This window comes from Tenrec ecaudatus, chromosome 3 (genome assembly GCF_050624435.1).
Source record: "Tenrec ecaudatus isolate mTenEca1 chromosome 3, mTenEca1.hap1, whole genome shotgun sequence".
Taxonomy (NCBI): domain Eukaryota; kingdom Metazoa; phylum Chordata; class Mammalia; order Afrosoricida; family Tenrecidae; genus Tenrec; species Tenrec ecaudatus.
Genome location: NC_134532.1, coordinates 139,473,628 through 139,497,823, shown reverse-complemented (window position 1 = coordinate 139,497,823; position 24,196 = coordinate 139,473,628). Strand labels below are relative to the sequence as shown.

General features: G+C 42.9%; 1 pseudogene; it reads left to right on the top strand.

Moving 5' to 3' along the window:
* Positions 1–12,077: 12,077 nt before the first annotated feature.
* Positions 12,078–13,917, top strand: LOC142442369 (ribosome biogenesis protein NSA2 homolog; annotated as a pseudogene).
* Positions 13,918–24,196: the final 10,279 nt, after the last annotated feature.

Below are 24,196 nucleotides of genomic sequence, written 5' to 3'. Positions count from 1 at the left end.
GGATTCAGAAGGTTCATGGAAAACTCCCATTATTTTGTAATTCCATTTTTCTATAAACTTTTTGAAGCCCACCATTTTATTCTGTTTCTTGGAATGTTTGTCCCAGCTGCAAATGTTTATAGTAGCTTGATAACTGATACTTTCTCAGGAGCAGCAGCAAGAATCTGCGATCTTAAGTGAAATAAAAATGAAGATCTTAATCTTCCCAATAGTCTTTTTTAATGTAGGAAGATTGTAGTTATTGTGCATTTGATTAGTAGCTCATGAAGAAGAAATATAAATTTTATTCTGATTAAACTGTAGAGTAAAAGTCATTTTATTGGAGAAAATAAGTCTCCTTATTTTGTTCCCTTCTTTTTTGTTACTACTTCGAGTTCATAGTGTTCTTTTTACAGGCTACCGTAAGTCTATTTTAGGGCACACTAGGATATAAACAAATAACCCCCATGATGTAGCAATTATGCCTTGGGCTGTGATCTGCAAGGACCGAAGTTCGAAACTACCAGCCTGTTGACGGGAGAAAGGCTTTGTACCACGGTCTCAGAGACTCAGGGTCCTTCAGGGTGGCTATGAGGTGGCCTGCACTCAATGGCAGTGAATGAGTGAGCGGGTATGAATACACGGTTACTTGAAGTGCTGCCCTACACATTTACACGCATGTAAAAAAGCTGACCTGTCCGTAGTTCTGTGAAGAAGAGATCTCTATTCCTATTTTATGCAGAAGGGAAATGAATCTCTGACAAGCGACTTGCCTGCCCATGTTTATGCAGGTCTGGTGGACAGTCAATTGCAGCTCTCAGCCGATGCCCTTCTGACGCTGAAGCCTGGCTCCTCGTCTGCTGCACCTGACTTCTGCGTGAGAGAGGAACTACGGACTTTCCGGACTTTCCCCTTGGCTTCCCTTCGAGGATTGCCAGCATCAGCATCGGCAGTTTCCTTGTTTGGCTGAATCTTTTATTAGATGACAGCGCCCCCCCTACCCCCACCCCTTGGTATCACCAGGCTTACTGCTGTATGAAATACCTTGATCACAACATTCTGCTCAATCACTTCTGGATATCATCATATCAAAATTACTGTAGCTTGACTCTGCTATGTATTTTTTTAAAAAGGCATCTAAGTCCGCTTAATATGAAAGGCAACAGAAAACCCATCCAACCTTGGCGTGACCAATGCCAAGAAGAGTAACAAAATAACTCTTTAGGGCATGTTTACGTTTCCATGTTGTATCATACAGGCAGCAGATGGTGGGACTAAGAGCACCTCCTAAAACAAGTTGGGCCCATCTCCGTGGGATGTTATGTCCCCTCCGCCCTACTGGGGCCCAGCGAGATCCTCTTCTTCCGTCATTGGAGCAGGCAGCGTCTGTGGTGGGTCTTGGACGATCGTTCAGTGGATCTGCTGGGGCCGCAGCCAAGCAACAGCTAGCTGAAATGTAAAAAATGCCCGAGGCGTCCGTCTAGAAAAATCATCTGAAGGCCCAACGGCAGGAAGAAAGCACAGGGCTTCTTGCCGTAAAACTTTCCAAAAGCATTTGGGAGAGAAGACGTCGATGGCGAATGCTCCCTGTTTCTGAACGGATCTGCACGAAGGCACCTGCATTTGTGAAAAGTTCCCCCTCTTTTTCCAGTTACCGAAGAAGTCAGTGAGCTAGGGTCACTCGGGCTTCTGAGAGCTCTTCTCCATCAGAAAGCACGTTGGAAAAGCTCTCAGTTTCATATCTAACCATGAAAATACAATGCAAACCTGAGCAATTTTGGAGCTAGTGGCTAGTGGTTTTTCTTCCTTATTGAGTCCCGGGTGTCGTTTTAATTTTCCACACTGCTTTTCATGTTTAAAGGCACTTTCCTAAGTAAACGTTTAATAATCTTATCTCACATGGCAGCTCCATTTCCTACTTCCGTTTTCTGCTTACTTGCCCATTGCTCTCGACTCTTCTCTAACTCTTAAAATGGAATGAAACGTTATGGGAAGACCTCCACTCTGCAGAATTGGAGAATTTTAGATTATATTGAGGTGCAAGATTCAAATGAATTTTAGAAAGAAAAACAAACAAACTTCAAACATGATTTAAGCATTGTTAACAGCAAGTGTTAATGTTGTATAACTGTCATGAAATAATTGATGTCCATATGAGATAATTATTAAAAAATTTGGTTTGTCATGGTAACATTTCTCATAGATCTACAATGCGTGACACAAATTTCTGCGTCTGAGTGTGTGCGCGCGCGTGTGAATAACTGTGACTGAGAGGAAGTATTAAGAGACACAAGGAAGAAATAGATACACACTTGTGACAAAGGAATAAAAGTGGCCACTCCACATGCTCTTCTTTCCTATAGCCTTAACTTGACTCTCTGAGTCAATAAGGGGAGAAACATATTATTTGAGCTCTGTCATAGTTACACAACTGCCTATCAACTTGATAAATAAGAATTAAGGGGTGGACTCTAGCCTATCAATAAGTCCACAGCATGATACCTCCTTAGGGGTGTGACTTTCTGATGCCTGTCTTCCTCCCTGGAGGCACGTCACGTACACTCTCAGCTTCACCTTCCTGTTGACAAGCCACATGGAGCCATGCTGATGGCAGCCAGAGCCCTGGAGATGCTTCCACACCACTGGATCCACAAGACTTTCCACCTACAGGCCTGTGATCTTCCTGCATTCAGCATCATTGCATGTGCTGCATGAGTCTGAAGAGGAAGTAATGTGCTAATATCAGATTAGTGGGCTAATATTGGGTTTACGGTCTTGATCTGAACTGGGCTGGGATGTTTTATTGATGTTTAATTTCCTATTGATATAAAGTTCTCTTTTATCCATATATGAGTGTTTCTGGATTTGTTTCTCTAGTCAACCCAGTCTAACAGGTAATTTTATCCAATTTGTGTACTCTTACTGGTGCAAATTAAGTTCTGCATGGCAACAGTGCCCAGAGAATCTTAGAGAACTCAACTTTTATTATTATTTATCTTGGCTTTTAGCTTGTACAGTAGACTTATACTGCAAATTTACTTACTGTCTACATGTTAGCTGCCCACATGATGCTAAAATAAAGGTTTCTCTGGATCAAACGCTGCCAGTTCAATGCTATTTGGTTGAAGTTTGTTTTTCCTTACCTGCTGCAGTCTTTTAGCTCCAAGAGATAGCCCATATAAGATACACAATGTCTTTCCTGTGCATTGCTTGGAAAAATACAGAATCATAAGGAAGAATCACATCATAGAATAACATAAAAGCTTCTAAAGGAACTGGGGCTGCTGGGAGACAGGGGAGGAAAGTAAAATCCCCTTATGCGACTCAATGGTAACAAAGTTTCTTTTCTTTTTTAAAATCATTTTATTGGGGGCTCATACAACTTTTATCACAATCCATCCATCCATTGTGTCAAGCACATTTGTACATTTGTTGTCATCATCATTTGCAAAACATTTTCTTTCTACTTGACTCCTTGGTATCAGCTGCTCATTTCCCCACCCCTCCTCTCTCTCCCACACTCCTTCCTTCCCTCCCTCCCTCCCTCCCTCCCTCCCTCCCTCCCTCCCTCCCTCCTTCCCTCCTTCCCTCCTTCCTGAATCCTTGATAATTTATAAATTATTATTTTTTCATGTCTTACACTGTCCAATGTCTCCATTCCCCACTTTTCTGTTGTTCATCCCCTGGGAGGGGGTTATATGTAGATCATTGTGGTCGGTTCCCTCTTACTCCCCTCACCTTTCCCTCGCCTTCCTGATATAGCTACTGTCATTATTGGTCCTGGGGGGTTTATCTGTCCTGGGTTCCTGTGTTTCCAGTTCTTTTCTGTACCAGTGTATATCCTCTGGTCTAACCAGATTTGTAAGGTAGAATTGGGATCATGATAGTGGTGGGGTGGTGGGGGTGGGGGAAGAGTATTTAAGAATTAGAGGAAAGTTGTATGTTTCATTGTTGCTACACTGCACCCTGACTGGCCCATCTCCTACCCATAACCCTTCTGTAAGGGAATGACCAGTTGCCTACAGATGGGCTTTGGGTCTCCATTCCTCACTCCCCCTCATTCAAAATGATGATTTTTTGTTCTTTGATGCCTGGTGGGTATCAAGGTTTCTTGTAAGTTTTGTTGGCTGCCCAGTCCCACAGAATTCCCAAGTAGGAATGGCCAGAAAATGGCATGGACTTCAGGTGGTCCTGAGGCACCTCCCCTGGACCCACCAACCCCTCATACCCTGGTGGTGTAGTGGTTTCATGTTGGACTATGATCTGCAAGGTGAGCAGTTTGAAACCACCTAACACACCTTGGGGAAAAGACAGAACTTTCAGCTCCTGTAAACAAACAGCTATCACCTGGGAAACTCACAAGGGCAGTTCTACCCTGTCCTAGAGGGTCGCCATGGGTCTTCATCAACTCAATGACAGTGTTTTAGACAGGGTTCTCTAGAGAAACAAAAGCAGGACACTTATGATTATATATATATATACAGCATGAAGGAATATAACAGCTCATTAGTCCACATAACAGTACAGAGTGCTCAGTTCAACTCACTTCCATGAAACAGGTAATGTACTGGAAGTCTTTCAACTCATGAGGGCTGCTGGGCCCAAGGTAAAGGAAGCAGACAGCCAAATCTTCTGTAGAGCAATGCAGGTAGTCCAGCCACAGGCAGTAAACAGCAGAGTGGGTCACCAACAGTCAGCCAGATGACAGGATCCGACAGTCCCCAGCTCAAGTGATGTATACATCAGGTCTTGAAGCAGGTCTTGAAGGATCCTCAAGCTCTAGTGACATGGTCCACCGGTTGGTTGTCCCACAGGTAGTGTAGCTCACAAGTTGAGGCAGAGATCAAGCCTAGGCAACTGCACACTGGTCCAATCACCAGAGAACAATATAGAGACAGCTGGGCCTTGCTGAGCCATTTATCTCTTTGCCCTACAATAAAACTGTGGCTTTATTAATCCTGTGTGTTCTTATTGGAAAGGTTGGCACAATAAACCTACCTATCACAGGTATTGAGTTTTGTTTTGGGTTTTTTTTTGTTTCTTGTTTTGGAACTTGTGTTTAATTGGGGGCGGGGGGGGAACCCATGGTAGTCATTAGGTTTAATTTTTCCCCTTAGAACAATAAGAAAACTCACAAAATAACAAGGAAAAGTTTTGGTGGGATACACCTTATTAGCATGTAGATTTATATGTTTTTTTGAGGGGAGGGCAGGGAGGGTCCAAGCAGTAACTAATTATACATTACTACAATCCCCCTCTTCTACCCCCAAATAAGGCAGAATTGATGGCATTGCTAAACGTGTTTATCTTGAAGCTGTTGGAGAGTAAAGTTAAGGATAATCGGATATTGTTTTTGGAGTGAAAATTTCCATTCCTAGGCCCTGCTCTACCACTAATAAATATGTATGTATGTTACTTATGTCTCATTATAAAGTGATCAGATATGCTTTATTTATTAGAGAAGGCATGGTATGCAGCACTAAAAGCAATCAGCACACACACACACAATGAAGTCTAATTGTTGGATCATACAATAAATTGGAAAGCAGATAGCTTGCCCTTGGACAAATGTAAAAAGGCAAAGCTCAAATGACTAATAAACTGAAATGAAATAAAATGAAGTTTTATAATTAAATATATGCAAATCTAAACTTAAATGAAATAAAACAAAGTTTTATAATTAAACATATGCAAATCAATAAGCTCTTTTTTCAAAGTAATCATAATATTATTGGTGATATTGTGGCAGGAGTTATTATTGGTATAATTTCAGACAAATTATTTAGCAGTATAAAGCATTTGACTCTTTAAATCAATAATCTTATTTTTAATATTGTAATCCAAAGAAGTAAAAACTAACATTTAAAATTTTTAATATTGTAATCTGAAGAAGTAAAAATTAACATGACAGTATTTCTAACATTTAAAAATCACAAATAAACTAATTCAAACCCAAATCATACTCACTACCATCAGACTGATTCCAATTCATTGCTACCCTCTTGTAGCAAAGCCCTTTGGGGTTTCCAAACCTCGTTTGCATCTTTAAGTGAGAAGACTCTCTCATCTTCTTCCCAGCATTAGTGAATTCAATCTGCTCACCATTGGGTTAGCAGCCAACACAGAATCCACCACACACCCAGGACTCTCAGATTGAATGACTTATTGTATATTCATACTCTAAAATTCTATATCACTTTTGAGAATAACATGTTGCTGTTAGCGCCATCGAGTCCTCTCTGACCCATAGCGACCCTGTGCACAACAGAATGAAACACCGCATGGTACTGTGCCCTGCTCACAATTGTTCCCATGCCTGAGCCCACTGATGCAGCCACTACACCAAGCCATCTCATCGAGGGCCTTCTCTTTTCTGCCACCCCTCCACTTCACCAAACAAGATATAGATGATGAGGTAGAAAGGTAATATTAATGCTATGGAAAAGTACAGAGTACATTATTATGTATAAGAACTAGAGTACAAAAAAAAGAGGACCTGATGCAAAGGGCTTAAGTGGAGAGCAAATGCTTTGAGAATGATTGGGGCAAGGAATGTATGGATGTGCTTTATACAATTGATGTATGTATATGTATGGATTGTGATAAGAGTTGTATGAGTCCCTAAAAAATGTAAAAAAAAAGAAAAGAGGAGAAAAAATGATTAGGGCAAAGACTGTACAGATGTGCTTTATACAATTGATATATGTATATGTATGAACTGTGATAAGAATTGTATGAGCCCCAATAAATTGTTTAAAAAAAAAAGAGTTGTATGAGTCCCTAATAAAATGTAAAAAAAGAAAAGAGGAGAAAAAAAGAGAAAATGGTTAGGGCAAAGAATGTACAGATGTGCTTTATACAATTGATTTATATATATGTATGGACTGTGATAAGAGTTGTATGAGCCCCTAATAAATTGTTTTTTAAAAAAAGAAAATAATCATGGCAACATATGTACAAAAATGCTTGCTATAATTGATGTAAGGATTGTTATAAGAACTGTAAGGGCCCTAATAAAATGATATTTTAATTTAAAAAAAAAGAACTAGAGTACATTAAAAAACTATCTAGAGTTTGTTCCAATTAAAAAAATACAGAGCATCATGCATCCATGATGCACACCTTCCAGACACGATTGCTGAAGAAAAATATGTGCATAAGCAAATGTGGCAAAGAAAGCTGCTGGTGCCCGAGTATCAAACGATATAGCATCTGGGATCTTAAAGGCTTGAAAATAAACAAGGGGCCATCTAGCTGAGAAGCATCGAAGCCCACATGGAAGAAGCACACCAGCCTGTCTGACCACAAAGTGTAGAAGGGACCAGTTATCAGACATCAAAGAACTAAAAATCATATCAGTGCATGCCCATATCAGTGGGGGAAAACTTGATGGTATCTGGCTATCAAAAGATATAGTGCCTGGGGTCTTAAAGGCTTGAAGATAAACAAGCGGCCATCTAGCTCAGAAGCAATAGAGCCCACAGGGAAAAAGCATACCAGCCTGTGTGACCACGAGCTGTCGAAGGGATCAGGTATCAAGTGTCAAAGAATGAAAAACCATATCATTGTAAATGTGGGTGAGTGCAGAATGGAGACTCAAAGTCCTTTTGTAGGCAACTGGACACCCCCTTACTGAAGGGTTGTGGGCAGATGAGCCAGTCAGAGTACACGGTTGCAATGATGAAAAATATAACTTTCCTCTGGTTCTTAAATGCTTCCCCCACCCCACCCCCTATCATGATCCCAATTCTACCTTACAAATCTGGCTAGACCAGAGGATGTACATTAGTGCAGATAGCAACTGGAAACAGTGAATCCAGGACAGATGACACCTTCAGGACCAGTGGTGAGAGTGGCGATGCCTGGAGAGTGGAGGGAATGTGGGGTGGAAAGGGGAATCAATGACAAGAATCTATGTATGGCCTCCTCCCTGGTGGATGGACAGCAGAGAAGAGGACGGGGGGAGACATCAGACAGTGTAACATATGACAAAATAATAATAATTTATGAATTATGAAGGGTTCATGAGGGAGTGGGGATGGAGGGGGAAATGAGGAGCCAATATTAAGGACTCAAGTAGAAGGCAAATGTTTTGAGAATGATGATGGCAACAAATGTTCATATGAGCTCGACAAAGTGGATGCATGTATGGATTGTGATAAGAATTGTACAAGCCCCCAATAAAATTATTTTTAACAAAAGAATGATTAAAATGCAGAGCAAAATAATTAGAAAGTTAATCATAGTTTTTTTAATAGAACTTGGATTAAGTACATTTTACTTTATTTGTACTTTTATGTATTTTCCAAAATTTCTTCAAGACAACATATTCCTTATTTTGTAAACTGAGTAAAAGTAAATGAATGTTTTGGTACATGACCTGGAAATCTGGTCACCTGATAGCAAAGCACTTAAATGTTCAAGTCCTGAGGTAACAAAATATGTCAATTGAATGGTCATTGCTTTAAGGTTAGCTTTGTGAGTCCATAATATATCAAGTTTTCAATAGTAAAAATATCTTCTGCTAAATTCTTTGTTATTTTGGCTAACAAGTATTGGAAGAGAAGAAAAGAAGCATTATTTTTTTTAAGCATTTGTCACATTTCCCAAAATACTAACTAAATATAATTAGTTTTTCAGAATTATAATTTCATATGTGCTTCAACTTTGGTTTAACTCATTTGTGTTCAGTCCTATATTCCCACCTTTGTGGATCATAGCAAACTATGGATATTGAAAAGAATGTGAATTATAGAACACTTCATTGGGCCCATGTGGCTCTTGACCATGAACTGAAAGGCAGTCGTTTGAACACAACAAGGGAATACTGAGTGGTTTAAAATCAGGAAAGGTGTGTGTCAGGGTTGTATCCTTTTACCACATCTATTCAATCTGCATGCTGAGCAGATAACTGAAGAAGTTGCATGATAAGAACAATTTGGCATCCGTGTTGAGAAAAGGCTTAGACAAGAGTATACAGTACACAGGCAACACACCTTATTTGCTAAGATTGAGGAGGGTGTGAAGCACTTGTGAAGAGCGAAGACTTCAGTCTTCATTAAGGATTACAACTCAAAGTAAAGTTTACTAAAGTCCTCAGAGCTGGACCTGGACAACAAAATGATCAGTGGAGAAAAGATCAAAGTTGTCAAAGATTCCCACTTCCTTGGATCCACAATCGATGCTTATGGAAGCAGGACTCAAGAAATCAAAAGTTGGGAAAAGCTGCTTCACAAGACTTCTTTAAAGTGTGGAAGATCATGGATGTTACTTGAGGAAGAAGTGCTCCTTACAAGCTGTGACATTTTCAGTTGCCTCATATGCATGTGGAAGTTGGACATGGAATAAGGAAAATCAAAGGAGAATCGATGCATGTGAATTTTGCTGCTGGTCAGGAAAACTGAAAGTACGAACTGCCAAAAAGACCAACAAATTTGTCCTGGAAGAAGTATGGCCTCTCCTTAGAAATCGAGATGATGAGACTTTGTGTCTCTTGTACTTTGAGCACGTTATCCGGAGAGACCAGTCCTTAGAGAAGGACAGATATCATGCTTGATAAAGTGAAAGGGCAGCACAAAAGATGAAGACACTTGTTGAGCTGGGTTGACAGAGAGGCTGAACTTGTAGCCTGCAACATAACAATTGTGTGGCTGGCCCAGGACGGGCAATGTTTCCTTGTGTTGTGTGTAGGCAGGTTCATTGTAAGTCAGAATCAACTCCAAGGCACCTCATGACAACAACATCGCCCTTGCCTATGAATGTGGGGGCTTATATAATTGTAAACGAAGAGTTAGACACAGTGCCTGTTACTGAAAGGAAGTCTGTGGGGAACACTTCTAGCACCTCTCTAGGAACAAGAACAATGCACGTTAATGTCTGTTAGTCAATTTGCCGAGCCCATGTTTCCTCTAAGTGGGATCTGTTGGCCTTCGAGAGCTACCCCTCTCCTCTGAAAGGTTCTTCATCACAGCCACAGTGATTTCTTGGGACGATCCAATGACAATAGCAAGATGGTGCCCCGAATGTACTACAAAATGTGCAGTTATGCTGTGTCACAAAGGGCGAATGCTGTGACGTGGCAGTTTTTACCTGCTGGGATTGACTTTGAGAAATTGATTCCTGATCTGCCCCTCCCTCCAATGGCCCCTGTGGTTCAAGAGTATTTTCTTTTGCTTTTTTAAGTGTTTGTGCTTCTTGACCTACTATTTGATCTTATTTCAATTATTTCTATATTCTTCTGACAGATAATGTAGTACTCATATAAAATCTAGACCTCTGTCTCAGTTTTGAAACATTTAAGGAAATGATTCAAATATTATTGGAAGACTTAGGAGAAAGATAATTGCTTTTGCTTAGATTTTTATTCTCCCTCACAGTCTCCTTAAGTTAAATTTATTTTCATTCTGTTAGAAGGCAGATAAGTGTATATAATTTTGATTTAATACTCAGCCATTTTAGTCTTCATCCTCCATGTTCACCTGCGTGGCCTATGTTTCTAGTTCACAGCTTTAGGCACTAGCTCTGCACTTCACCTGAAGGTGTATCCTGGCATTTCCATGGAAACATGGAAGAGAAATCTTTGACATGCCTCTGGGAATGGGACTTCTTCCAGGTCTTACCTGAAACCAAACACAGGAGGAGTGTGGCTGAATGAGGGATTTTTCTCTGGGATGGCTCTCGGGGCTGAAACCCGCCATCAGTCTTGATCCCTCAGTTCCCTCTGCCTCAAAACAACCCACTGCCACAGATTTCATTTGGACTCCTCCTATCCGACAGGGATCATGGAACTGCCTCTGCAGGTGGTTTCTGAGGCTGTAAATATCTAAGGAGCAGAAAGCCTCCTCTTTCTATCTCTGAGTGGCTGGTGGTTTCAAAGTGCTAATCTTCTGGTTAGCAGCACAAATTGTAACTCACTACCCTGTAACTCAGGGCTCCTTAGGACTAGAGCAATAAATATTTAATGGATAAAAGGGAATTTTCTTTAATGTTCTTGAAACTCACTAACTCCCAGAAAACTATGCCCACACCCTGAACATCAATGCATTCATAGGAAATAATAGAATAAAAGACAGATAAGGTCGCAAGTATTGGGACACATTTTAATCAAATGTCGCCTGGAGGGCAAATGGCATCCATTGAGAATCACTGGGTGAAAAGGGAATAAAAGTTTACCATAATTATTTTTAAATGTTTCTGAAGTTGTAAAATAGAAGCATCACCACCAGTAGGTAGAATATTTCTTCTTCTCCTTCTCCTCCTCCTCCTCCTCCGTATCCTTCTTCTTTTTTGGAAAAACCCTATGAAATCACAGTGAATTTGAATGCCGCTGTTTCAGAGACAGACTGTGGTAGATATGCTAACTGGCAATATCTTCAACAGAGAACAAGCTGCAAATTCACAGAAATACTTGGACTCCTAATATAGTTTTCATTGGCTGATTCTTCAAAATGTTTGCATGTATTGGATGTGTGTTTTGTCTAAATATTTACTTTCAGTAGATGGAGAGATCAGGGAGACTTGTAGGTTGACTTCTATCGAAGAAAGATGTGAAACAGTTGATGGGTGTTATTAGCATAGCTGTTAAGACTTAGGATGGTGTTGCTTAAAACAACGACAGGGAAAGAGGGGTCGGTGCGTTTTTATTCTAAATCATGCTAGGGAAGGAAGTAGGGTATTTTGGAAAGGAGTAGCAGAAAGGGTTTTGGGAATCCACATGAGGAATTGGATCCGATATCTGGAGATGGAGACTCTATCTCTTGGTGGTCACTTCCACATGGAAAGTCCAAGGAGAACCCACTTGGAAGTAAAGCATGCTGTATTAAGTTTAGATTAAGCATAGGTTTCCATCTTCATTCTGTGCAATGACACAGTCTGATTTTAGCTGGGAATTTTAGTGACTTAGGGGAGGAACTTATGTATACCACTGTGATAAGGATTAAAACAGCTTGTCACCTCTACCCACCTTGATTCCCCTTCAGTAAGCTTTGCTGGTGGTGGATATGCTACTTCAAAGGGATGTGAGGCCCAGGAGTCTTTGAATGGTGGTTTGTGGCCGGACACTGGTTAGAAACTAGTTAAGAGTGAGTGCATAGGCCACGATGACAAATGACAGGCAAGACATTTTAAGAAGCATGTAGGTATCCTTGGGAATTCTCAGATAGTATTATTTAGGGAAATTTGGTAGAATAATTAAGCAATTGTTATTTTGGGATTGAAGAGTGACCTCTAGCCAGTTGGAGACTTTGCAAGCATACAAATTAGGTAAATTATGATATATCCACCGGGTGGAATATCATGATTTTTGTTTAAAATTATATTAATATAAATCCAGTATATCTTTCAATAATATGCTTAAAAATAAAAGCACTGTCATTGAGTGAATCCAACTCATAGCAAACTTATGTATGGTTTCCAAGGCTGTAAATCTTTTAGGAGCAGAGAGTTTTAATCTTTTCCAGTGGAGCAGCTGGTGGGTTTGAACCACCAAGTTCACGTTAGCAGTCCAGTGTTTCCGCAGCAGCACTCCAGAGCGCCTTGGTATGTCAATAGTAATGTGAAATCCACTCTGTACTATACGAGGGAGTTAAGAAAGGCCCTAAGCTGTACATATAAATTTCATTCTAATTTTATTTTCAAAGGAGACCAGGTGAAACAAGTTTTAAGCACTTGCTGCCAACAGAAACAATGGTCAGCTCAGCGTTTCCTTCAGAGATGCTTACATTCGGCTGGTGGGTCCCCAAACCCAGTCCCAACTCCTGCCATCGACTAGAAGCTGACTCATAGCGACCCTGTAGGACGTCGTAGAACTGCCCCTGTGGGATTCTGAGATGAAGTAGAAAGCCCCATCTTCCTCCCTGGAGAGCGTCTGAGGGCTTAAAACCCCAAGATCAGCAGCCCCAGTGCATACGCTTTATGCCACCAGGACTGGCCAATTGAGTGGTTCATCGTGTCTCAGAGACTGCATCTCATCTCGTGGCTTTCTTACGACTGTCACTGTGCCGCAACTGGAACACAGTGAGCCACACCATAAGCACTATGGATACCATTTGGATTACCATGAGTAAAACAGAAAGATGGAACATCAAGAGCCTTGTGAACATTCAAAGAATGTAAAATTTTAAAAGCTTGGTCTTAAGACCAAGTTCTACCATAAGCACAGAAAGCACAAATGAAAAAGACTATCAAGATGCATGAAAGAGAAACACCCGAAGAGAAAACTCCCCATGGGAGAGCACCTGCCTAGCTGCTGGACAGAGAAGGGCTGTCCCAAGTGAAACGCCTGTCATCCAGTGGGTTCCACCCCACAGTGACCCTATAGACCGGGTGCAACTGTCCTTGTGAATTTCTGAGAGTGTAACTGTGTACAGAGCAGAGAGCCCCATCTTTCTCCTGCAGAACAGCTTGTTGGTTTCTAACTCCTGACCTTGGGGTTAGCAGCCCAAGGGGTAACCACTACCCCACCAGGGCTAAAGCACTTCACAATGTAATTAAACAAAAAAGAAAAGAGACATCGGTGGGGTGGGGGTGAGGGTTGGGGTGGGATAGGAAATCCCTCTGACCAAAGTCCATACCCAGGAGGGAACCCAAGTATTAAAAGTTATTCCAAAGGGAGAGTCAGAGCAAAGAAGGTGTGGGAAAGGATGGTTACTGAAGTCTGGCGGTGGCTTCACACGGAAACCACTGCAATATGAACGATTCATCAGATCAATGGACTTACATTTCAAGAAGCACATACTACACATCCTGAACTGAAAGCCATCTTCTGCTTACTCGGTGTAAAGAAGAACCGCTGTATACAATGTTGATGTCGTACCAATGAATGAGGGCGAGTGAGCTGGGCCTGGTGACACAAGGGGCGAGGTGATTGGGAGGAAATATGCCCAGGGTCCCAACAATGTTGGAAATGACGGAGGCAGAAACGTGGTCTTCCTGGTATAATGGTGGTCTCTTACAAAGAACCCCTTTATTATTTTTGAGAACAATAAACCCATCAGGAAAACCACCATTACTGTGTTTCTGAGCCCCACCCAACAGTTTACATGTCTGAAGTGAACACGAGAAAAATAAAACATTAAAATGGAAAAGGAAAAAAAGTGTCAGTTCAAACCCAAGAGAAAGACCTGGCGCTTTGCCAGGGTAACATCTGGCAAGTTTGACGGGGCAGTTCTAGTTTACTGAATGGCCTTGCTGTGCGGGGTGGCCTAGTGGTTACTGGTGGGATCCTAACCACAGGGTTAGCAGTTCAAGACTCCCAACCCTTCTGCTAGAGAAAGCAAGATGAGGCATTCTACTCCTGTAAAGACGTACAGTCTTGGAAACCCACAGGAGCATGTTACCCTGCCCTGTAGGACCGCCATGGGTTGTAATCGACTCGGTGCGAGTAAACTGCAAAATATTAGATGGAAGAATGCATGCTATTCTTGTCTTCCTTTTATTTTCTAAAATTTCCAATATGAATGAAGACTTTGGAACAAACATAATTTTGTTCTGCTCGTCAGACAGGAGGGGAAAGCAGTGAATGATAACAGCAGTTTTACCAGTTCTCAGAAAAGCGAATGGCTCCAGCATTTAATCACCAACAGCCCAGGTCAGGGGGGCTTTCTCTCAGCTTCCCAAGCTGTGGGGCGAAGGCCCCCAATCTTAGGGAGTGAGCACATGCCTTGGCTTCCTGGCACTTACTCCGGACCTCTCTCCTCCCCTAAGGGAAAGTTGGCTTCTTTTGTATGCAAAGTAGCCACCCAGAAGCAGGAAGGCAGGCCTTGCTACCAGTGAAATCCCAAGTGACAAATTCGTCTTTTGTGCAGATACAATTGACTTGTCACCTCATTTTTACAGCTAATTAGCTCTTTAGTAAGCGCTGGCTAGTGTCAAAGGTCATCTGATACCTGATTCTGGTAAATTGACCGTAAATATTACTATCTGAATTTGCTGTTCAAAACACTGCTTAGTGACCAGATTTTAAACTCTTTCTCATTCTCTCTTTCTCTTTTTTTAGTCAGAGACACTGCTTATTTTTGTTGGCAAGATAGCTTCCAGATAATGCTCATCCCCTGAATTTATCTGGGTTCCCTGCTCACTCAGCCTTTTCAGTCCTGTGCCACCCACGGGGCGGGGCGGGGCGGGGCGGCCATCAGGGCCCTTTCCCAGCATTTCTTTTGTTTCCTTCACTGAGATAAAAAAAAGTCTCTGAAGACGCTTTTGTTCAATTCTGTCCCTCCCCAGTGTAACTTCCAGGCCCACTGGATGGCCCCATCAGAACACCAGCTTGGAATTATTGAGGGTTGGTTTCCTATTTCCCAGGCCTGGTACCCACTACTTTGCATGGATTAAATCCTTTAATTTCCACAAGAAACCCACTAGTTGGAATTTTTGTCTTTACATAATGGATGAGAATGAGAAGTGGGCGTTTGGAGAGGCTATTTATTTATTTGTGTTTTTGCCCACTATCACACAAGTAAGCAAGTAGAAGACTGATGCTGTCTCAGTTTCGCGGGACTCCTAATTCAGCTCTCCCAAACCCTAAGCTGGACAGTCTGATGAATCCAGTTATTCACACAGGGAACAAACCAGGAAACTATTTGCTTTTGTGTTTATCCCAGCTCCTGGTGACCTCACGCGCGTCAGATTAAAACAGCATTCCAGTGGCCTCTGTTGGCTATGACAGTTCTGAAATAGATTGCCAGGACTTATTCTAAGGGACCTCTGGGTGGATTCTAAGGGTCAACTGAGATAGGCAAGGTTTTGTTAGATCTCTCTCTCAGGAGGGATATACTTCGGTCCTCGGCTTCCCAAGAGAAAGAATTCACGCTGAAGCCTGGTTTGTGCTCCAAGTGAGTTTGAAGAGAATAGAAGTGGCAGAAGTGAGTGGCACAGCTGCCTCAGCCACTTGTGCCACCGCCTGGCCACGCTGCCCCATGTCGGAGCCATGGGGAGAGCGCGCCAGAGCAAAACCTCTGCTCTTCAGGGACCCCCACTGGAAGGCGTGGTTGACAATAATGGTCGACCCCATTGGCTGAAACAAATTCACCTGACCTAGATGGGCCAATCCAGGTCACCTGACCTAGATGGGCCAATCCAGGCGTAATGTCCACCTAGGTATACCACCCCTTTGTGACCGAGACCTCGAACCTAACATTTCCTCCCTGAAGAGGTATGGACCCAAATCGTTGGGATACTGGGCAACATCTCTAGCTGCTTCCTGCTGGCAAAAGGGGCAGGATAGGCTTTGGGTCGACACCCTTCCTACTCTGTTGGAAGGGGTTGTCTGCTCAGGGCCCAGGATGGATGAGGTTGGGGTGGTCCAGAAGCTGGTAGTTCTGGAGCTGGCATACTTGGTTCAGAGACCTCGGTAAACTAAGTACTTCTGGAAGAAAGCAAGCAAGCAAACAAACAAACAAACAAACAGGTTTAGGTGAAACAGGGATAAGGTTGTAAGGTGGCAGAGAAACAACCCCAACAGCTCTCAGGGGTGCTGGACTGTAACCTCTACTTCTGAGCTGTCTGGGTGCAACAGCTTCCATGATTATACCTGTGAATTGTGCCTGCGGTCCAGGGAAGAAGGTGAGGGCAGGACAGGCAGCCCAGCATCTAGGAGGACATCCACTGACCTTGCTGCCACACTGATTGCTCATTGGAGGTTCCAGACCCGCTACAGCTCTCCTGCTGCTTCGCTGGCCAGGCAGGGCCAATCTTCAATGAGCAGATGCTCTCTGGCCTGGGGGCTCCTTCCCTCTTAGCTATCTGCCACATGACAAGGGACACCTGGTGTGGCATGGCCCTCAGGCGGGCCTATTCTGACTAGGGCAGTTTTGTGCCCAGTACCCTGGTTCCTGACACACATAGCACTTGGCACTTTGGTTACGGGTCTGGGAAACCTGGGAGGCAGTTGACAGGCAGTGAGCAAGTGCAGCCAGCACTTGGACATGTCTGCTGTCCTTCTTTCTCTCCTTCTCCTGAACCTGAACCTCCTGTTCCCTATTGTAAAATGTCGCACTGCCGATAGCCTCTAGAAAACACATCCAAAAAATTACTGGGAGCTCAATGCCCCAAGGTCAGTAATGCAGTTTTAGCACACACCTCTGGGGTGCCATGAAACTGGGGCCTCGAGCAGATGTCCCTGTTCAAGAGAGGTCAGGGACCCCAGTCTTTGCCAGCAAACTGGGCCCGACTGTTTTCTAGACAGCAAGTATTGGCCACCGGCTTGGGTGATCGTAAAGGGCCCATGGGGGGAAATCCTGGCACAAGTAGTTTACCGACCTCCCAAGGCAAGACCACTGCTTGGAGTGGCCTCCCAATAGCCTTCGCAGGTGCCCACTGGCAGGACTCCCAAAACCTATGAAGGGGAGGAACGATTGGTCAGTAGTTCAGGGAACATGTTAGGGAAATTGGAATCTTAGTTGGACACAAAATGTGCTGAAAGCGGTATCACTGAATGGTGAAAGTTAGCAGTGACTCAGGGGCTTGGCTCCTGAATGCCTTTGGCAATGGAAAACCAGCTGGCAGGAAAAGAACAAGCCCACGCTGGCAGAATGCTAAAGAAGCTTGTTTGCAAAACCAGGAGAAATCTAAAGGGAATGGAGGGGGAAAGGGAAGCAGTCAGCTCTGGGACTAGAAGGGGCTAACGCCGGGCCCCAAACAACCCTCCACCTAGGCAACCCTCCCCCCCCCCCCACGTGTTTGTAGCAGGAGGCATCTTGGCCAGCGTCACGTGCTCAGTTGTCCCACAACAAAAATGGCGGCATCCACTGGGCAGCACCATCTTGCCAGGAAGCAGAGAGTCATGTGGCCGGGAAAATGGTGGCCCCCCACAAGCGGCTGACCACCGGAAGGAGCAAGCCACTGAATCCAGAGTCCTGCAGAGACCAACACGGTTTACGCATGCGTGCACATGTGACTGTCTATCAGGAATCCTCAAACAGTGGCCCATGGGCCACAACGCGGCCCTCCGAGGACATTTATCCGGCCCACCGGGGTGTTTTTGCCCATTTTTTTTCACTTCAAAATAAGATATGTGCAGTGTGCATAGGAATTTGATTAAAATTAAACAAAACAACAACTATAGTCCGGCCCTCCAATGGGTCTGAGGGACAGTGAACTGGTCCCCTGTTTTAAAAGTTTGAGAACCCCTGGCTGGCTGGGACACAAAGCAGACCACTGAAAATCAAAAAGGCTCAGAGTTCCCATCCCGTCCCAGGAACCTGTGCTGGGGAGTGCATGAAAGCCCCCGGAAACACGGAAAGACAGACGCGCAGTCTCTCCTAAAAATAGGGTGCAGAGATAGAAATACAGACACAAAGGGAGGGCGCTTCTGCAGTACATTGTGAGCAGGTGGCCGCCACGGGGGTAAATCAAGGCTGTTGTCCTGTCTAAATTGCACGCAGTGCAGTTTTAAAGCCCAGCAAGCTGCCGTTTCCTCGGCCTCGTGTCTCCAAGTCACCAGCAGCATGTGTGTGAGAGAGAGATCTCTGCCTTGGCTTCATGGGAGAACAGAACTCACGCCAAAGCCTGGTTGTGAACCAAGTAGGCTTATAGAGAATAGAGAAGTACAAGTGCATGGAACAGTGGCTCAGCCACTCAGGCTGCAGTGTGGCTGCTCCAGGACCGCAGCCTGGCCACACTGCACTGTGTCTGAGCCGCTGGGAGAGCGCACCAGAGCAAAACCTCTGGCTTTACAGGGTCGCATTGGGAGGCGTGGTCGACAGTACGGTGGACCCCATTGGCTGAAACAAATTCACCTGGCCTAGACGGCCAATCCAGGTGTAATGCTCACCTAGGTGTACCACCCCTTCCAGGCCAGGAATTTGAACCTAACAATATATTGTGCCAACCTGGCCGATAAACACATGTGAGATTAATTGAAGGGCATAGAGATAAATTGTTCTCATCTTTCTAGTTCTCAGGTCTCTTGCTTTCTGATGTTTGGACCAGGATGCAGCTGCCTTAGCCAGTTCCTGCTTCAGCTGGCAAGGATCACTTCCTGCAAGACATCCCTGAGGAGAAACCACATGGACCTACCCTGATGCAGCCCTGGGTGCTGGAGCAGCCGTGTGGAGACCCTTGCCAGTGCCAAGATGCTTACATGCTCACTGATTCAGCTTTCATCCTGCAGTTGGCGCTATAGTGTGTGTTTTGTGAGATTGAGGAGGACATTGTAGATCAGTGTCGGACATATGGGTTAATATTGGACTTATGGGCTTGGACAGCATTGGGTTGGGATGTTTTGTTAATGTACACTTACCCTTTATACAAAACTCTCTTTTAAATATATATAAGGTTCTGTGGATTTGTTTCTCTAGTCTACCCAGACTAACACATCGACCTTTCCAGATTATTAACCAAACTGGGGACCACTTGTGCGACTTCAGGACTCCTGTATTAACAGAATTCATTCACTCACTGCCATTGAGTTCATTCCAGCTCGTAGGAACCCTATAGGACAGGGTAGAACTGCCCCTGGGGATTTCTAAGACTAATTCTTTTTTCCCCCCCCCGACAGTCTTATTGGCACCTAATCCACATATCATACAATTCAATAGTTCAATCATTCAATCATACTAATAAGAATTGTACAATCATTACCACAATCAATCTTTGACCACCTCCCCAGCATGTTTAAATCGTCTTTAAAATGAGTTGTGTAATCACAATCAGTTCTAGTGGTCTCTCCCCCCTCCCACCTTCCTTGTTTACTCCTCTTACCCTCCCTATTGCCCTGTAACTCTTTACAGGAGTAGAAAGCCCCCTCTTTCTCCACAGAGTTGCTGGTGGTTTTAAACTGCTGACTTTGCAGTAGCAGCCCAACATATAACCAATAGTCCACCGGAGCTCCTGTATCAATACAAATAGAAAATTAAAATGCTAAGCATAGTCATATCCATGGGGGGAAGTGTGTGTAAGTGTAGATAACCATTTCCAATAAGCCAATTAGAAATCAATTCAAGTCATCTCCAGGGTGCCCACTGGCTGCCAGGGACTATAGAACAATGCACAGACTCAATTCGAGATAGCCTTCGTTTCACAGGGAATCACCATACTAGGAACATGGTATGGAGAAGTACAAGGGCACAGCGGGTTACAGACCAGGCTGATAAGTGCGAGGCCAACAGCTGCTTCAAGTAAGAAACATGAGGCTTTCTCCTCCTGTAAGGAGTTATCATCTGGGAAACCCCACAGGGGCAGTTGCGCCTACTCATGCAAAGTTGCTATGACTCAACTCAATGGCAGTGAGTTAAATTTGTTTCTTATGAAACTGGCAATCAAAGCTGAACTGGGTCTAGTCTGATGTCAGCATCTCTTCTCCCTAGTTCCAACTAAAGGTCTGAAGGCAGCATTCTATGAGATAGGAAACGTGTGACCAGAAAACCCGGCAAGAGGCAGAGCATTCGCCTGGGTCTACATCAGCAAGAGTGAGTGGGAGACAGACCCTTGCTGTGCTCCTAAGCTGCTGGGGATAACAGTTCTGCACAGCCAGGGCTCACTTGTATTTTCAGAGACCTTAATAGTTTGCTCCCTTCTTAGAGCTCCACCTCCTTCCTGAGCGAGTGAGTGGGTAATAAGGAAGCCTTCTTGGAAGGCAGATTAAAAGGATTAGGTCATCGATCATTAATGAGATGTCCAGGATTTAGAAGAAAATAGACAGACTCTGGGACTCTTTTTTTTTTTTTTGCCTTTTGCAGAGATAGAAATCAAAGGCTATGGAAGCTGCCATTTCCTTTGTGATAGGCTGAACTGGCAAATGAACAACATGATCCCAATAAATGTATAAAAGAACACGAGTTTATTTTTTCTTTAGAGCAAGATTAACCTGGAAATGCAAATGCAGCTTGCAGACTTAAAATTCAGAAAAGTGATGTATGCAAATGTGGGACTCCAGCATACTGAATCAGGCAACTTGTAAGTGTATTAAATTTCCCTGTGTGATACCGTCAGCACTGTATGTAATGCCAAATGATGACACATTCTCTGACCTTATCCAGAGACACGGAGAAATTGTAGACGAGACAAATGAGAGAACCAGACACTTCATTACAAAGTGCCTGCTGGAGAAGAGAGACTATGACAGAAGGAAATTTATTTTTACTTATGAATTTTACAACTTACAAATTGTAAATTAGGTGGGAGTTCACATTTCAGAACATCTATTTTGTATTCAACAGTTTAAACTACTTACCCACCCCCCACAGTTTACTCTTCATCCATTTCTTGATGTCTCACTTTTATGGATGACTATCTTCTCTTTCACTCAAGCTAACATCCGTCAATAATCTAGCCCATTGTTTTATCTCTATCTCTCCTCTACACTTGTTTTTTCTGTTCCCTGATCGCCCCCCCCCCCACCACCCCGCAAAAAAAAAAAACTTTTTAGAATACAGCTTGGATCAAATGATTGAACTTAACTGTTTTAAGAATTGAGTTTAGGATCTAGCTGTACCAGGTTTATACTGTTTTCTTTTGACTATTGTTATTGATATAATGATTGATATAAATGATTATTGGGAAGTATAGAGAGTTTGAAAGCTCACTGCTTCAGTCACCAATTGAAACTTTAAATGGGTGTAGGACACTTGCAAAGTAGGCTTTGAAAAGCTAAGCCCCATCCGGTGTCTTGAGTGCTCAGGACATTCGAAGTGAAGAGACTTGCCTAGGGGGTGTTCACAGATTGAAGGAAAAAAAGGAACCTCTTTTTTTTTTTTAAATTTGGAACTAGTGGTTTGTGCCAGAAGCTGGAAAAAATGTGGAGTCATGAAGGAACTCTCCTCTCCAGGATTGAATGTTAAAGGGAGCCTGCAGACAGCTTGCTAGGTGACCACCTGGATCCACTTGCCTAGAGGAAGTGGGAGAAATGCAACAATAAAGAGACAAGCTGAGTCAGACCACTGACATGCATGGATCTGGTTCACAGGGACAAGAGGAGAACATATGTTTAAGTGAGGCTGGCACATATTGAAATGTATGCATCTTAGTTTTATTCTATTAGGCACAGATATGATTTTATTGTTATTTTGTTTAAATATTATAGCTAAAGAGTTATATAAAAGTGTCACGCTGACAAGGGGTAGTCTGTAGCATGTACATAATCTCCTGTCAACTTGAACGAAGGGGTGGAGCCTACCTGTCTCAGATCATAGCCAATGATGCCTCTGTGTAAGCATGGCCTCCTGAGGATTCTGGGAACTCATGTCTTCCTTCCTGGAGGTGGGACACACATTCTCTCTGCTTCACATTCCTATTTACAAGCCACATGGAGCATGCTTTTGGCAGCCAGAATCCTGGAGATGCTTCCACCACTACTGGATCCACACCACTTTCCAGCCACAGGCTTGTGATCTTCCTGCGTTCAGCATCATTGCATGTGCTGCGTGAGTCTGTGGGGGAATTTTTGGACTGGCATTGGGCATATGGGCTAATATCGGACTTATGGACTTGATCAGGACTGGGTAGAGATGTTTTCTTAATATATGATTACTCCTGGATACAAAGCTTTTCCCCATATATATATGATCCTCCCTGGATTTGTTTCTCTGGTATACTCAGACTAACAATGAAAGCAGTAGGGTCTTATCCTGTCTCTATGATCTAGCTTCTTTAGAACCAGTGATGTGCAAAGAAGCCAGAGTAATAGAAGTTTTATCAACAGATCACATCACTCCCCATCAAAAGCCTTCTAATGACTTCAAAGTACCCTAAATACCGCAGATGGAAACACTTCTTTGTCCTGCACCCTCCTCATAATTGTTCTTATATTGGACCCCTTTGTTGCAGCCACTGTGTCAGTTCATGTCAGGCCCTTCCTTTGTTTCCCCCTGTCCCTCTACTTTATGAAGTATGTTGTTCTTCTCCAGGGACTGGTGTCTCCTGACAATATGTCCCATGTACATGAGAGGAAGTCTTGCCATCTTTTATTTGCAGCATTCTGGCTATACTTCCTCCAAGATAGATTTGTCCATTCTTTTGTTAGTCCATGGCACTTTCAATGTTCTTCACCAGCACCCAAAATCAAAGGCATCATATTAGTCTATATATTTCTTGGTCTTACTTTTTTAATGTATGCAACTTTTATATGCATATGAGGTGATTGAAAATAACATGGCTTCTGTAAGATACACCTTAGTCCTCAAAATAACATCTTTGCTTTTCAATATGTTTTCAACACTTTTGGGTCCTTAAAAATCCAAATCAAACTCCATGGAGTTGATTCTGACTCATAACTAACCAATAAGAGAGGGTGTAACTTTCCCTATGGCTTTCTGAGACTGTAACTCTTTTTTTGGGAATAGAAATCCCTGTCTTTCTCTCATGCAGACGCTGGTGGTTTTGAACTGCTGACCTCGTAGTAATTCACAACCACTATGCCTTGATGGTTCCTAGTTGCTATTCAAAAAGTTGGTTGTTTCACGCTCACCCACATGAAAGAAAATCTGGTTATCTACTGCTGAAAACGAGCCACCAAAAACTCTATGGAGTTGAGTTCTGTTCTGAGACATATACAGGCCACCCTGAGTTGGAATGGGCTAAAGGAAACAGGTCTGTCATTCTGTATGCACCAAAACCAGACCTGTTACCAAGGAGTCACTTCTGATCAAGTGTTAATAGTATGCACTACATAGTTACAAGTGTGATATAGCTCTTTTTGCTGTTGTTATAAAAATATTTTTGCAAGAAATCTTAAAGTAAAATAGTATGCAGACAATGTTAAACCTGTCCTCCAAGGGAATGAAATAATATTTATATGTAAATAGTATTCACTATTTGTATTATAAATGGCTTGTAATGTTGCCAGTAGCATTATCTAATGTGATTTTCAAAAATATTTTATTTTTTTATGTTGTTGAAAACATACACAGTAAAAATATCTATCAATTGAAATGTCTCCCTATGCATCGCAGGGATGTTGCTTACATTTTCTGAGTCAGGCAGCCTTTTTTCACAATCCCGCTCTGTGATGTTTCTCTCTCATTAACAAAAACTTACTGCCTACTAAGATGCCTAGCTTAACTTTTGAAGTTCTGTTGTCTGTCTGATCCCATAAAAATTGACCTCAAAATATAACTTTGTGCTTAAGACAGGTGTCTTTGTACTGAGGTGAAACTATCATTTGATCTTAAGAAGACTTCAGGGTTATTTTTGGCTTGAAGTTTAAAGATTATTTTAGGATTAAGTATGTGGGGGCTTCCTCCAGCTTCCATAGCTCCAGAAACTTTGGATTCCATGAGAACTT